The sequence below is a fragment of the Pogona vitticeps genome, chromosome 11 (assembly GCF_051106095.1).
Source record: "Pogona vitticeps strain Pit_001003342236 chromosome 11, PviZW2.1, whole genome shotgun sequence".
NCBI lineage: Eukaryota > Metazoa > Chordata > Lepidosauria > Squamata > Agamidae > Pogona > Pogona vitticeps.
The window spans coordinates 6,928,754-6,944,178 of NC_135793.1; the positions used below are offsets into that span (position 1 = coordinate 6,928,754).

Genomic DNA, 15,425 nt, shown 5'->3' on the forward strand with positions numbered 1-15,425 from the left:
TGATCTCCATCCCTTTGGGAACCCTGCTCAGCCAGTAGGATGTCTGCGTGCGGTTTTTATAACATTGAAAGCAGAGTAACAGTGGGCCTTTGAAAGGAAACGGTTCCCCTTGAGAGAAGGGGATCCGATAAATAAAGGGGATCCTTCTTTTCTGGGGCACATTTCCCTTGATGGGGCAGCAGGAGGCAGAGAGAGGGAGGGAGGGCTGCTCTCTCTCCTTTCTCCATCAAGGTGTGGGGCTGGCTTACCTGGGTGGAGCACCCCACACTTCTCACCCTCCTGGAGAGCCGGTGGGGAAATGGCAATGGGCCAAGAGCATTTGGGAGAGGAAGCCTGAGGCAAGGGGTAGGCGGGCCCCCTCTTCCAGGCCCCACCAGCCCCTTCCACGCCCTGCTTTGCATCCAAAACTTACCAAAAAACCAAACGTGGAACCCTCTTCCTCCACAAATGCCTGTCTTGATGTTACTGCCACGAGACTAGGAGAAACAAGCCACCGAACAGATTAAACCCCTGAATTCAGGAGCTCCTTGTCCTTATGAGCTCCATCCACTGGGGGTGGCACATGCATTGTGTGCTGTGGTGGAGCGTGGGGACCTTTCCAGTGGATGGAGCCTGAAAGGGGGTCAGAGGTTATGGGGCCCTTCCCAAAGCATCCCCACCATTGTCCAGACCCTGATGTTGAGAGGTGGTCTGGGGGTGTCCGTGGGCCAAACCAGCACGTCCCTCCCAATCCTCCCTTGAAGAGAGCGTACCTTCCAGAAACGGGTCGTGGGACAAAGGTCTCCTCATCCAAGCTGCCCCAATAGCTAATTGAGGCTCCGAGGGGCATAGAATCCTGAAAAATTAAAAAAAAATAAATGGATAAATGATTTGAAACGACAAACACAATGATTTGTAGCCCACCTCTCTCTTTAGCCCAAACGCTGTTCTCTCCTCCTGCAGGAGGCTTTTGAAGGGAAGGGAAAGGAAAGGGGACGTCCCCTCCGTAGAGGAAACCTCCTTCCAGTCCTTACCACGGTCAATGCGGATTGCCGGCCATCCTTCCCCTCCTCTCGTCCGCAGGGTAGCAGTTGGCTGTAAATGCTGTGAGAAGAGGACACCACAGGTCAGAAAAGGACGGCATAAAAGGGCCACTGGATGAGACCAGGGCTGCAGCAATCCCTGTCGTTGCCCTAACTCCGATTTCGAGGAGGTGTCTGGGCTTTGCTTGGCAAAAGCATTGCCAGAACCAGGCCACCCCTTCCTGTCCCTCAGCTGGGAAGACCGTACCTTTCCACCTCAGAGATGACCACAGACGGAACCTCTGGCAGGCTGCTCTGGGCGCTCCGTGGGGCAAGGACCACCATGGAATCCAAGGTCCTTGCAGAGCAGGCCGAAAAGGCCCGTTGCTTTTCTTCCTTCTCCTCCTCGACTTCCCTGGTTTGCAGCTCGCTGCGGGTGCTGAGAAAAGAGGACACAAGAGGTCGGCAACTGGAGGCCACAGAACGACGTAGGAGGAAACCAGGGCGGCAGCCACTGGACCTGAATCCTACTTCCAGCTGTTGCCCCAAGTAGATCTCAGAGGATCATGAAGGCCACCACCAGCTCCCACCCTCGGTTCCCCAGGACACCAGCCAGTCACCCCCAGCCTTTGAGACACAGGGAGTGACTGGACTTTGTTTGGGAAATGCATAGCCTAACGGAGGGCAGCCCTTTCTGTCCCTTGGCTGAGAAGACCGTACCTTTCCACCTCGGAGATCACCAGAGACGGAGCCCGTGGCAGGCTGCTCTGGGCGCTCCGAGGGGCAAGCCCCACCATGGAATCCAGGGTCCTTGCAGAGCAGGTCGAAAGGGTCCCTTGCGGTTCCTCCTTCTCCTCCTCGGCTTCCCTGGCTGGCAGCTCACTGCAGGTGCTGAGAAAAGAGGACACAAGAGATCAGCAACTGGAGGCCCCAGAGCATCGTAGGAGGAAAGCAGGGCGGCAGCCACTGGGCTCGAATCCTACTTCCAGCTGTTACCCCAAGTAGATCTCAGCGGATCATGAAGGCCACCACCAGCTCCCATCCTTGGTTCCCCAAGACACCAGCCAGTCACCCCCAGCCTTTGAGACACAGGGAGTGACTGGACATTGTTTGGGAAATGCATGGCCTAAAGGAGGGCAGCCCTTTCTGTCCCTCGGCTGGGGAGACCGTACCTTTCCACCTCTGAGATCACCAGAGACGGAGCCTTGTGGTTCCTCCTTCTTCTCCTCGGCTTCCCTGGCTTGCAAACCGGCTTCCCTGACTCTCCGGTCACCTCAGAGATGACCAGAGACTCTGGAAAGCTGGTCTGGGTGCTCTGTGGGACAAGCACCACCACGGAATCCTGTCAATGAAAGGGAAGAAGGAATCGGAAGATCAGACGCACATCCTGAAGCCCACTTTCCCCTTCTAGCCCAAAAGGTGTTCCCTGCTAAGATTTCTCCCTGGACAAAGTTGGCACTCCCATTAACGCAAGGGGTGGCTGGGGAGTACTTTCCTCTCCATGGTATAAATTACTGCTTGCAGGAGGAGTCAAGCTGATGGGGGATGAAAGGGGTGGAGAAACGACAAGAAGAAGGGAAAGGGCCTTTCATCTGCCCTCAAGAACCTGGTTTCCAGGTGCAAGACCCTCCCTCACCCAGTTTCAAGCATGAAAGCATATCCATGTTTTGTATTGAAATGAGCCTTTTAAATCTTAGAGGGAGAAGCAGCAGGGAGCTCTTGGGCCACATCCTGGCTCCCAATGGTTTGTTTCTAGCATGGGAGCAGGAATTGTCTCCTCGCTGCACCTACAAGGTTTAGATGGGCTCTGAATCTCAGCCGACCTCACCAACCCCGGGGCCGGCCTCTCTGCAAGAAGCCAGGAGCTGTGCAACGGGAGGGAAAGGGGACGTCGCACTGGGAGAAGAAAAGGGATCCTTGCGCTTCTTACCCTGAAATCTGATGTCTCCTCTGTCTGCTCCTGGCGCTCCCTAGTGATGCTAGGATGAGAAGATGACACAAGAGGTCAGAAACTCAAGCAGACAAGCAAGATCTGCTTAGAGATCTATCCTAAAGATCTCTTGGTCCCCATGGCCGAGCCTCCCCTCCTTTCTCCTCTCCACGTCCCCCTCATCTTCCCAAAGGCTAAGGGAGAACGGAGCCATCCCGGTTTTTCTTCCTGATCCTCGCTTCCAACCCTTGTGCCTCCTCCCTCCCTGTTCTCTGCTGGTCAGGAGCTTGTTGGTCGGGGTTTGTTTTGCAAAAGGAAAGGCTTCTGATGTTTGGGGTCCTACCTGGGAGGTTCAGGAGCAGGCTCTCGACAGGTTGGGGTGCCTGCACAACAAGAAAATGTGCACCACCTCCCCAACCGCTGGAAAAGAGAAAGAAGAGCTAAAGGTTAACGCTGAGAGAAGCAGAGATGTTTGGGTGGGGTTAGCAAAACGCCTGGACTCTTTCCAAACCCACCTACCAGTCCATGAGTGTCTAAAGAAATGGGGTCCTGGGGGAGGGGGAGTCAATCTTTGTCCTTCTCTGCCCCACCTCCTTTGGATCCTTGTTTGGAAAGTATAGACCAAGATTCTATACTTAAAATGGGGGAAAATACAGGTGGATTGGAGAGGAGGAGGAGATAGAAGGTACATATGCTCAGGAGAAGGGAAGGGAGACCAAGCCCCTGGAGATTTGTGGCCAGGATGCCAGTTCTTTGCCCATCCCTTGCCAGGAGGGGGGCGGGAGGGGAGCAGGAGGGGGGCTGCCGTTCCCCCCCCCCCCAGACTGCCTCAATGCTCGGCTTGCACCTCTCATTACCCACCCGCCCTATCGACCTTTTCTAACAAGGGCCACTTCCCAATTTGCCTTTCTGAAAAAAAAATGCCTACACAGACTCTCACTTCTACCCCTTTTTTCAAACGGGGAGACATGCAACACCACCTTCAACAAACTATAAGTCCAGTCTCTTAGAGGAATCAAAGACACAGTCCTCAGGGCTGAACGCAGATAAAGCGAGTACAGCCGAATAATTCCCAGTTCAAACTCTAATTCCAGGTGGAGACAGCCTGTTAGTTGAAAGCCAGCTTGTCTCCATAACAGAGGACATACAGCACATGAAATCTTTCCTGAATGAATCCAACAAACTTCTAAACACTTTGATGGCTATCTGCAAAAAGCTATGGTTAAGATCTGACTCAGAGGAAACTAAAAGCAGATCATGTCCAAGGGTTGCTTCTACTGCCAGCCTGATATGCAGAACACAGGCGAGAAAAGGGGTGCAAAAAAGGAAAATAACAAGCAATAAAAGACGAAAAATAAATATGTAAAAACATTCCCAAACCAGTTCCATACAAAAAGATGCAGTGAAGGAAACTTTTAAAATTACTGGATAGTAACTCAGCACAGAAAAGTACAATGCAAACAGAGAAGCTAATTCTAAACAAGAAAGTAGATCTGGAGGAACTTGCTCATCTCTCTACTAATGCAGAGAAGTCTCTCCCTCACTCTCTAGAACCAAGACTAGCTCAAGCACAGAAACAAGCTACCAAGAACCCACATTCGGCTCCACAGAATTCTATTTTTAAAAATATTTTTATTTTATAATACAACAAAACCTCCAAAAAATATATACTACAACAAAAATAACAATTTTTTTACAAATAATAGTGCTTATTATAAACTAAATTCTAACGTGCACTCCATACCCATGGGACTCCATTTAATGATATTTTATTAAGGACTACCTCTCCAAAATTGTATAGAGTATTCTTTAGAGGCTTTCCCCCTTCCTTTCACTAACACAAATTCCACAAATTTACCCAAAATATCATAAAAATTGTTAGAACTTATTTCCCCTATTTTTATTTTATGTTCAATAGTCAATTTATCGTTTAATGCAATGTCCCATACTTCACAATACCAATCTTCTATTTTAATATCATTTTTATCTTTCCAAAATCTAGCTATTACTATTCTAGCACTTGTAATAAAATTGGTGATTAATTCTTTCGAGTAATAATCCAAATCTGTTATCAAAAATTGACAATAAAGCAATTTTAGCATTACAATCAATATCTTTACCAAATAAATTGCACATTTCCTTAAAAATCAATTCCCAAAATTTCTTAACCAGTTTACATTCCCACCACATATGAAAATACGTACCAATTTCTTCATCACATTCCCAACCTGCTTTGGGGCATGCTGGATTTAAGCTCTAAAGAATTCTAGACCACCCCAAGAAAGGATTAAAACAGATCTGGGATGGAAACTAGCCTGGAACAGACAAAAGTTAAAATTCCACTTACCCTCAAAGCGCGAACAATCCTCCTCCTGAGTCCCATGTCTCCAGAAACTTGCGCGGAATGACTGCACTGCAAAACAAGAGAGACTGACAGCACCTCTTATCAGCAGCTTGGCCCTGGGCGCAAATGACTGGTCCCCCTGGGGTACTGTGTGACCTGGGCACACCTCAGTCCTGGGGACAAAGGGCCAGTCCCCCTGGGGTATTGTGTGACCTAGGCGTCACCGTGGCAACCCCCAAAAACCAAGCTGCCTAATCCAGCAGAGCTGTCAGCCCCATTTCCCTGAAAATAAGACCTAACCTGAAAATAAGCCCTAGTAGGATTTTTCAGGAGGCTCCTCATAGAAGCCCTAACCCCAAAATAAGTCCCAGTGAAGGGAAACCCTGCCCTCCACCCTTGTGCAGCAACCAGAAGAAGAGGACATGACTGTATTTGACTCAATGTAGATGGTTGTACATGAAAAATAAATGAAACATCCCCTGAAAATAAGCCCTAAAGTGTGTTTTTTGGTGCCAAAATTAATATAAGACCCTGTCAGGTGCAAGAGAAGCACCTCCTTGACCGTCCCACGGTGTGCTTTAGGGCAATCCCCGGGGTCAATGCAGAGAGGCAGGATCTGGACTCTAACCTGCAAGACCCCGTCAGGTGAGCACGAACAGACCTCTCCTCCTCCTCCTTCGGAGAACTTCGCCTCCAAAGGCCAGCCAAAGATCTTTGTGTCTTTTCACCTTGAAGTTCTTCACCTCCCCAGTAAGCAGCTTTTCCCTGGGTTTTTGGTGAGGCTCACTGCTTGCCTACAGTTGTTCTTGCTGGTGCTGCCGCTGGCCTTCTGGGGGGGTCAGTAGACCCTCAGAACCCCTCGCCTCGGATAGCAGAGAAAGGAGGATCTCCCCATCATTCCTCCTCGTTTTGGCCAGGGGTTCCCTTCTCTCTCCCACCCTCATACGGTGCCTCCTAGACTCATGTAAAAGTGTTCAGCTGGAAGGATCCCCAAGGGTGGTCTAGCCTGAATTCGAAGCTGGATGAGTACAGGACGTGAAAGTATCAAATTCTAGATCCTGTAGGATTTTAAAGACCGGAGGGAAATTCATTTGGGGTTCCTTCCTTGAAGATCAGCATGGAGAGGAGTTCCCGTCTTCCTTTTAGGGCCTTTCCCCCTCCCCAGCTGGGGAGGAATCTCCCCATCAGCCCGTTCTCGAGAAATAAAAGAAATTCTACTCAAACAAAAGATTTTTTGTTAAAAAAATTTATTTGCGTTTCTTTCCCACCCCACTAGTCATGGAGCCTATATTCTAGATGACTTTACAGAGGAACACCGAAAGAGCAAAAGCATAACAACAGCAACAAAATCAGCAAAGTCAGATAATTCAGTATAACCACATTATACAAAGTATAATAACATTAAGAAAAGTAGATAAACATGAAACCTAGAAAATTGTCAAAAACAAAAGAAATCAAGATAATAGGCAGCTGGTGGAGAGAAGTGCACGGTTTTATACGGGAGAGCAGCCGGTTGACAGAGGACTTTCGGGAGAGAGGCTGCTGAGATAACTGGAAAGAAGATTTAAAAAAACATGATAATAGGGGAAAGTGTTGGGGTTTTGTTTGCAACAAAGTTGGGAGGGCTTCCCTGGGATCGGCTGATGGCCCTCCTTTTCCTGCACCCACCAGTCCCTCCTTCCAGCCTGTGAATGGCAAGAGAGCCCCCCCCCCCCCCGCGGAGGGATCTCTCTCCTCCCCCCCCCCCCCCGGTCTTTCCTCTGGCCGGAGACCATTTGCGTGCCCTTCAATCTGGGACCAGAGGTTCAAGCGGTCCGGGCCTTTTCACACCTCAGCATGTGCTTATTATTATTATTTTTAAATTTAAAACACTGAAAGCCTAATTGTGCACTTTCTCAACAGTTTTCGTGTAGGAAAGGTTTCTGAGGGCATCGTCTCTTTCTCTTTCAGGTCCTACCTCTCAGGATCATCAGGAGGGCCTTCCGGGTCCCCATTTTGTCCTTTGGGCTCCAGGAGGACATTTTGTGTCCATCAGAGATGAGGGCAGAAGCTACTCTCTCTGAAGCTCTGGCTCTTCCCCATCCTGCCCTAATGAGCAGCGGGATAACGATCCATGTGACTGGATCCTTGGAAAAGCCCTGGACTGGGATCTCTGACCAAGGGAGCCTGAGGCCAGAACGCACCCCCCCCCCAGACACACACATGTCGCGACCGAATCTCCCTCAGGACCATATGGCATTCGAGCAGAGAGTTCCGCAGGCTACACATCTACCACTTTCCGCTGAGGCAAGTCCCCAAACCTCAGCAGTGCATAGCCTCTGTGCCTTGAACAAGTCTGACTCTTAAAGAATACTTTACTCTGCACCTTGCAAGGACTGCCACATGGGCTATGTCATTCCTTTAGAACTCACAAAAGGTAAATTAAATAGGACTTCTCTACGGTAGCTAATCAATGGCCTTTACTAAGCCTCTGGATTTAGCCAAGCCCTGCTGATCCAAGAAACTAGTCCTCAGTAAGAATTTTTATAATTATTTTTTATGGAGAAAATATAGTTTCATAGAAACAGTTTGTTTGCTTAAGCATTTAGCATACAGTAAATACATGTTCAAAGGATTACTATAGTTAAAGACAACAACTACTTCCCATAAAATAACAAACACAAAAAGCTGGGCTCAGGTGGGCTAGGCCCACCTCCTTCTTTTCTTCCCCGCTACATTCTTTTTCCTTCAGCTACATCACACAAAGCATCAGGAACTCCTCTCAGGAAAAATTTATCCTCCACAAAATGGTCACTCTCCAAGCATAGCCCATCGTCCATTTCTCTACATTCCTCGGACCTCCTTTTTCATGGCTGTAACCCATGCTCTCAAAGAGGCGGAACTGCCTACCCGGTCTCCAATTCTCATGGAGATGAAGGTGGGGTTATCTCCATTCCCCTGTCTCCAACGGCTTTCACTTTGAAACCTAACAGACGCCATTTTCTCTCATTCTCCTTGACTACAAATTCCACTCTCCTTCAATATCAATAACACACACACACACACACACACACACACAAACACACACACACAAACACACACACACAGAGTATTTTGTATGTATGTATGTATGTATGTATGTATGTATGTATGTATGTATGTATGTATGTATGTGCGTGTGTATGTGTGTGTGTGTGTGTTTGTGTGTTTGTGTGTTTGTGTGTATGTATAGAGAGAGAGTGTATGCGAATACCACACACACACAGTATTTTGTATGTATGTACGTGTGTGTATATATATATAGTATGTGTATAGAGAGCATATGCGAATACCACACACACACACACACACACACACACACACACACAGAGAGAGAGAGAGAGAGAGAGAGAGAGAATGAATACCACACACATACAAACACACTTAAAAGGGGGAAGATCCTAGGTAGGTAGGTAGGTAGGTAGGTAGGTAGGTAGGTAGGTAGGGAGGTAGGGAGGTAGGGAGGGAGGGAGGGAGGGAGGGAGGGAGACAGACAGACAGACAGACAGACAGACAGACAGACAGACAGAGACATTGCTCTCTCTATTTGGGTCTTGGGAAAATATTCTGTCTCACTAAGGAGGGAGTTTCCTTCCTTTTTTGTTGCTTTATTTTTAATTCCATGTACACTTAAGAGGGGAAAATACACACAGAGAGTATATATACTTGAAAGTGAGGAGAGATTTATTTATTTATTTATTTATTTATTTATTTATTTATTTATTTATTTATTTATTTATTTATTTATTTGATTTATATCCCGCCCATCTGGTCTGGTCGACCACTCTAGACACACACACACACACACACACACACACATTTTAAAAATGTCTTGGTGTCTTTATTTGGGTTTGGGGCAGGATTCTGCCTTTCTAGGGAAGGGGCTTCCTTCCTTTTTGTTTGTTTGTTGCCTTATCTTTGCCTGCAACGGTGAGACAGGCAAACATAGCCATTTCTTAGGTGGGCAGAGGAAATGAAGCCTACGTTTTATTACAAATTATACAACAGCAAAGTGCTGTTGTGCAATAACAAAAAACAAGTAAAAGCTATATACAGTACTGTAATGTTGAAACAATAAATAGTGATGGCTAATGTGTGTTTTTAAAGTACTTACACAAAATCAGAAGTTGTGGGAGTTGTTTAGAATAGTATCTTTTCCATTCTCTGGACATGTATTCCCAAAGGTTTTGTTTGTTTGTTTGTTTGTTTTTTGGAGGGGGATTTCTCACAGCTGGTTTTGTGAGAAACAGGAGATTTTGTGAAAATTTTATGAAACTTGCACAATTAATTTGGACAGGGGAAATGATAGCCTTTGATCAGAGATATTACTTTTTGTGCTTCAGAGACCCTGCAGGAAACGGGGTCAGACTAGATGGCCTCCCTAACTCCATCCGGTTGTATGATCCTAGAAAGAATCCTTCTCTCTCTAAGGCCGGGAATCATCTCCTTCTTCACCTCCTGAGGATTAAACTAAATGCACTTTTAATTCTGACACATTTTCAGCCCTTCTGGACGTGGACAAAGACGAGGGTATGATCCTGATTCTGCTGGTAAAGCAAGGCCTGTTTCTCAACCGAAAGGAGGAAAGGTAAACAAAGGGGACATTCCAGATGTGACTGACCCGCAATATAAGTAGCATTGTTTCAGGAAAGGGAATTTTATATATCACGTCGTATATATATCATGTTTAAAATACAATTAAATGTGTTTTAAGATATTTAAAAATCAAGTTTAAAAACCATCTAAAAAGATTTTTAACTCTGTAAGTTTAAAAATTCTCATTTCCGAGGCAATTCAATACATTTTGCAAAAAATGTATCCGTGTTGTTGATTTATTTACCGTATTTGTTTGCTGCTTTTCTGCTCACTGAGACTAGTAATTGTGGGACTCTTGGTCAGGAGAAAAGCAGTGAACGAAGGCTGTAAATAAATGAATGCTGTGGATAGATTTTTTTTGCAAAAGTGTCAGTTTAGTCTTTAGAACGAACGTTTGGTCTTTGATGTCACCGTTACTTTCTTATAGGAGAATGTAGATGTAGATACGCATTGTCTTCCTGTTTGTCTTCTTTTATATCGGTGTGCCGTCTCTTTCCATTTTCACAAAATTCAAATGGTAAAATAGCGACATTTTAATAGCTTCTTCTTCCCATTTGTTTTTGTTTTCCTGCATCCAGGCGGATGAAGGAGCTGCACAAAATTATAAATTTCCCAAACTCCCTCAGAAAAACCAGCAATACAAACCACCAGCGTTGCCGCGTTTCGAAGGCTTTAGGTATTTATTTATTTAGAACCTGCCTGTTGATCAGGAGCGCGCAGGGTAGGGGTGCAGTCAGAGGATTTGCTTTGGAAACCGTCTAAAACAAGGTAAGCCGCTTGGTGCAAACGAGCCAAAAAACTGAAAATGTTGTGGGCCTCAAATGAGTGGGTGACAATGTTGGCACCAGCCAGGCATCCCAAGGGAAGATGATATATAACTCGACCACAGCAGTCAGGAAGAGAATCTCCTTGTTACAGCCAGGAAAAATGGTTTTGAGTAAACTGGGCTCAAACCAGCCCCTTGCTTTTATTCAACCCATACAATGAATGTGTGACCAAGATATTATGTGTTTACATCTACCTGTCCGGAGGTTTATCCACATTAGAACCCAATTCTCGCTGGCTAAGAGGGCTAAGGGCCAGCTGAATCTGAACCCAGCTCCCTTCCAGCCTCCTGGAAAATACCTGGGTTTACTTTTACCCTGCCCTAAATTTTTGCTGTTCAGCAAAAAAAAAACTTCTGATCTGAGATAACTCAGCGTCTCCCTCAGTCCGAACCTTCCCTTCCCTCTCCTTGGCTGTTAGGCCAGGAGACCTAAGTCAGAGGAACAGTTTTGCTGGTCGGTTGCTCTGTTGGGAAGTCTCTCAGAATCCGTTTTCAATGATATGCTGTCAAGTTGGTTCTGACTTCTGGAAAACGTTTGCAGGGTTTCTAGGTACAGTGGTGCCCCACTTAACGATTACCCCACTTGACGACGAATCCGCTTCACGACGATGTTTTTGCAATCACAATTCCAATCGCAAAATGATGTTTTAATGAGCTTTTTTCGCTTCCCAACGATCAGTTCCCTGCTTCGGGAACCGATTCTTCGCATTACGATCAAAACAGCTGATTGCCAGGTTTTCAAAATGGCTGCCGGCTGCTCAAAATGGCTTCTCGCTGTTTTTAGGAGGCATTTTTCGCTGCACAGGCACCCAAAAATGGCCACCCTATGGAGGATCTTCGCTGGATGAGCAGATATTTCGCCCATTGGAACGCATTGAATGGTTTTCAATGTGTTTTGATGGGCTTTTTTATTTCGCTTGATGAGGATTTCGCTCTACAGCGATTTTGCTGGAACGGATTATCCTTGTCAAGCGAGGCACCACTGCATAAGGAAGAGTTTCACATTTCCCTTCCTCTAGGGAACATCCTGGCACTGGCAGCTTGCCCAAGGCCACACAGGTTGGCTTTTCTTCCACAAGGCCTGGTCGGGAATCAAACGCCGAAATTCTGGCCCTGCAGCTAGGTGCCCAACCCCTTGAGATATCCTTCCGGTCCTCAAGACCCTTGTGTTCATCTGTGTTTAGAATGTTTATCTGGACATGTATGTATGCAACACCATGAATGCTATAGAGTATTGAATTTTACCATCCCAGCTACATCGCCCACCAGCCCCTGAGAAGAGCCAATCCAGCAGACGATGTTTTTACCAACCCATCCCCTCGAGTTGGCTATTGGGACGATAACCTACCTGCCGCAGATTACGAGGAAGAAAACCCATTTGCTGCTATACCCATGGAACAGTTTCCGGTAGGTTAAAAAAAAAAACCTCCAGGATACAAAAGGGCAAAGCCTGAAAAAGTTGATCTTTGGACTACGACTCCCAAAATCCATGGGTTCTGCTGGCAGGGAGATTCTGAGAGCTGTATTCCGAAACAAGACGAACTTTTCCAAGCTCTGCCTGAGGGAGGGTTGACTTAAAAAAGAAAGCCAGCGAGACACTGGGATCCAGAGAAATTCTCTGCTTGTACAGGAGAACCCAGCTGCATTTTCCCCACAGATCCCCTTCCTCCAGCTGTCTCTGCCCCCCAATATAGGCTGCTCTGCCTTTCCCAAGCTTCGGCAAATGGCTCGGGGTGGAGATGGAGGAGAGACCCTGGATCCCAGTCTCCTCTGGCCGAACGAAGGAAGAGGCCTGCCCATGGATTGCCATCGCTGACATCCCGTTGCAAGATAGAAATCCCTCCATGGTGGCCTGCAGGGGACCTCAGATCACAGGACGCCTCATCCATCAGGATGGGATACTTCAGCGACCTAGGATTCCGCTTTGTTGCTTATATAGGCACAGAAATGTGCCTAAAGTTTACCCACTCATTGTTACCGATGTCGCCAAGTTCCAGTTGCTTCCCTTGTCATGAAGGCGCAGGACCAACAGCAGCAGGGACAAAATCCTGTCCCAGGAAGTCTACCTTTTCTCCTCAGTTGATGTCACGGTCCCTGTGCTTGGGTGGGCCATGATGCTGAGAAGCTGGTTACCAAGAGGTTCTCCCTCATTCTGGGGAGACCATGAGTAGTGACATTCTCTAGGCGCAACCTTGGGTCTCCTGATGTTCTTGGACTTCAACTCCCAGAAATCCTGGCCGGCAGAGGTGGTGGTGGTGAAGGCTTCTGGGAGTTGTAGTCCAAGAACATCTGGAGGGCCAAGGCTGGGGACCACTGCTCTAGGGGAATGTCAGTAACACACACAAACACACACACACACACACACACACACACACATCTCTGTCCTGTCCTGGAATCCCTAACATGGGACAGTGTCTGATCTGTGATGAGGTGGGTCCGGGAAGGAGACCGTGACCCCCTTCTCTCCTTCTCCCCCCTTTTCTCTCACACAATCCGTCCAGAAGCACCATGGGTCGCAGACCGCCTGCTGGGTGGAAGGGAGGAGAGGGGCTAGCAAGGTCTTGGTGTGTGTGGGGGGGTCCCCTCTTCCTCGCGCCCACCCCTTCCTTTCCCTTCCAGACACTCGCTGATGCTCCTTTCCATCTTCTTTTACAGAAACCAGGCTCGCCCTTCTTTCCTCGCCCTCCCTATTCTGAGCCCTTCGGTGAGGCTGCTGCTCCTTATCAACAATGCAGCGGTCAGCCAGCAAATGGTCCAAATGCTGCCAGGGGCCCTTACAGGATTGGCCGCCCACAGAATGTATATACCTAAAATCTTTTAATAAATACAGAAAAAGCACAGCAAGCGAGCACACGCCTTGTGGTAACTTTCCCCTCATGGATCCTCCCCCAGTTATTTTCTAAGTGTCTCAGGGATGGCTATCAAGAGGCAGCAAATATTTCATCAGCATCTCCTTCGGCTGAGAAATCCTCCCAGACCAGACCCTCCTGTTCCTGAAGGAAACCAGGTCTTTGTTTGGCTCTTCTCACGAGTCACTATCCTTCACATGGCAAAATGCAGGCAGTAAATTAAAGTGCTTGATGGGTTTGTTTTCTTTTTTATCTTCCCTTTTCTCTTTTCTTTTGTGGGGGGGGGAATGTTTCTATGAGAGTGGAAGTCCTAAAGTTGATCTATCTTTGGGAGATCTTTCCACCTGATCACTTTCCTGAAGGGATCTAGGCCAGTGCTAAGTCATGGATCTTTTCAAGTGTTCCCATCAGACTCATAGTCCTGTTTTGGACCTCAAAGATGGGTGGCTCAGAAGGCCCCAAACACAAACCTGCTTGTCTTCCTTTCTGGGCATATGGATACAAATAAATGCAATTTAAAAGGAATTTGGGGTTCCTTTAAATTTATTTCCTGACATGGGTATGTGAGTAATGTTAATCATCCCACTTTTCCGTCCAAAATGTTGATTGTCCAAACAGAGTAGTCCTCGAAAGAGCTGGAATTTTTAGCATGTATACATTACTGAAACAGCGACGTCTACGTTGGCTTGGGCATGTTTATTTATTTATTTATTTGACTTATATGCTGCCCACTCTACCCAAAGGTCTCTGGGTGGCTTACAACAATTAAAATGCAATAAAAAGATAAAACAATTTTTAATTAATTTTTTTATTTATTATTCAAAATACAATTGAAATATGTACTCTAAAAATTGCCATCAGGACCCACAGTTGATATTACTTCAATTAAAAGCCTTCTGGAACAGGAAGGTTTTGACCTGGCGCGGAAATGTCATCAACGTCGACGCCAGACAAATCTCAATTGGGATGGCATTCCATGGTCTTGGGGCAGCTGCGGAGAAGGCCCTTTGCCTACCTCCTTGAGGGACGGCTCTTTCAAAAGGGCCCCCTGGCTAGATCTTGACTGCCGGGTAGTTCCATATGGAAGAAGGCGGTCCTTCAGGTATCCAGGGCCCAAGCCGTTTAGGGCTTTATATGTCAAAACAAGCACTTTGAATTGGGCCCGGGCAGCAACTGGTAGCCAATGTAATTTTAACAAAATCGATATGTCCCTTAGCGTCCCCACCACTCAGCAACCCTACCACTCAGCGCCCCCACCACTCAGCGCCCCCACCACTCACCAGCCGCGCAGCTTGATTCTGGACCAGTTGCAGTTGCCGGACCGTCTTCAAAGGCAGCCCCACGTAGAGCGCATTGCAGTAATCTATGCAGGATGTTACCAGTGTGTGTGTAACTGTCAGGTCTCAACAACTGAAACTCCATTAATATCTGACCTAAGCACGGCACACTGGACACATCCTCTGATTCTGCAGTAACAGTAGAGTCCAACCCACTGCGAATCTGAGCGATTTTCCCCTCAAAATGAATGGCAAACTCATCACAGCCAGCTGATGAGCAGTCCGGGACCTCCACCAGATTTCACAGTTGAAGAAGATCCCAGACCACCCAAAACAGCTCTGCTGGACAACATTCTGAGGAAGCAATAAGGCTGGAGAAATATTGCCATTTCGCCAGCCGTATTGCCACGAAATAGGCCCAATAATGGGCTCTAAGTCGTGTTCGATCGGACTCCCGGTGGGATTTCCTCCACCTGCGCTCCAGCCGTCTCCCCTCTCGCTTCATCGCCCGCAGTTCAGAATAACACCAAGGAGCTGTCTGCGCTCTGCATGCAGGGAGAGGGCGCTTAGGCGCAATCGTGTCA

The 15,425-nt window shown here is 47.3% G+C and overlaps 1 long non-coding RNA gene across 1 annotated transcript; it reads left to right on the forward strand.

Annotated features, from left to right (window-relative positions):
• The first annotated feature begins 9,489 nt into the window (after positions 1–9,489).
• LOC144584502 (uncharacterized) lies at positions 9,490–14,318 on the forward strand. The gene is made up of 4 exons (XR_013538793.1): positions 9,490–9,881; positions 10,468–10,565; positions 11,969–12,122; positions 13,371–14,318. It is a non-coding gene; the product is annotated as an uncharacterized LOC144584502 (long non-coding RNA).
• Positions 14,319–15,425: the final 1,107 nt, after the last annotated feature.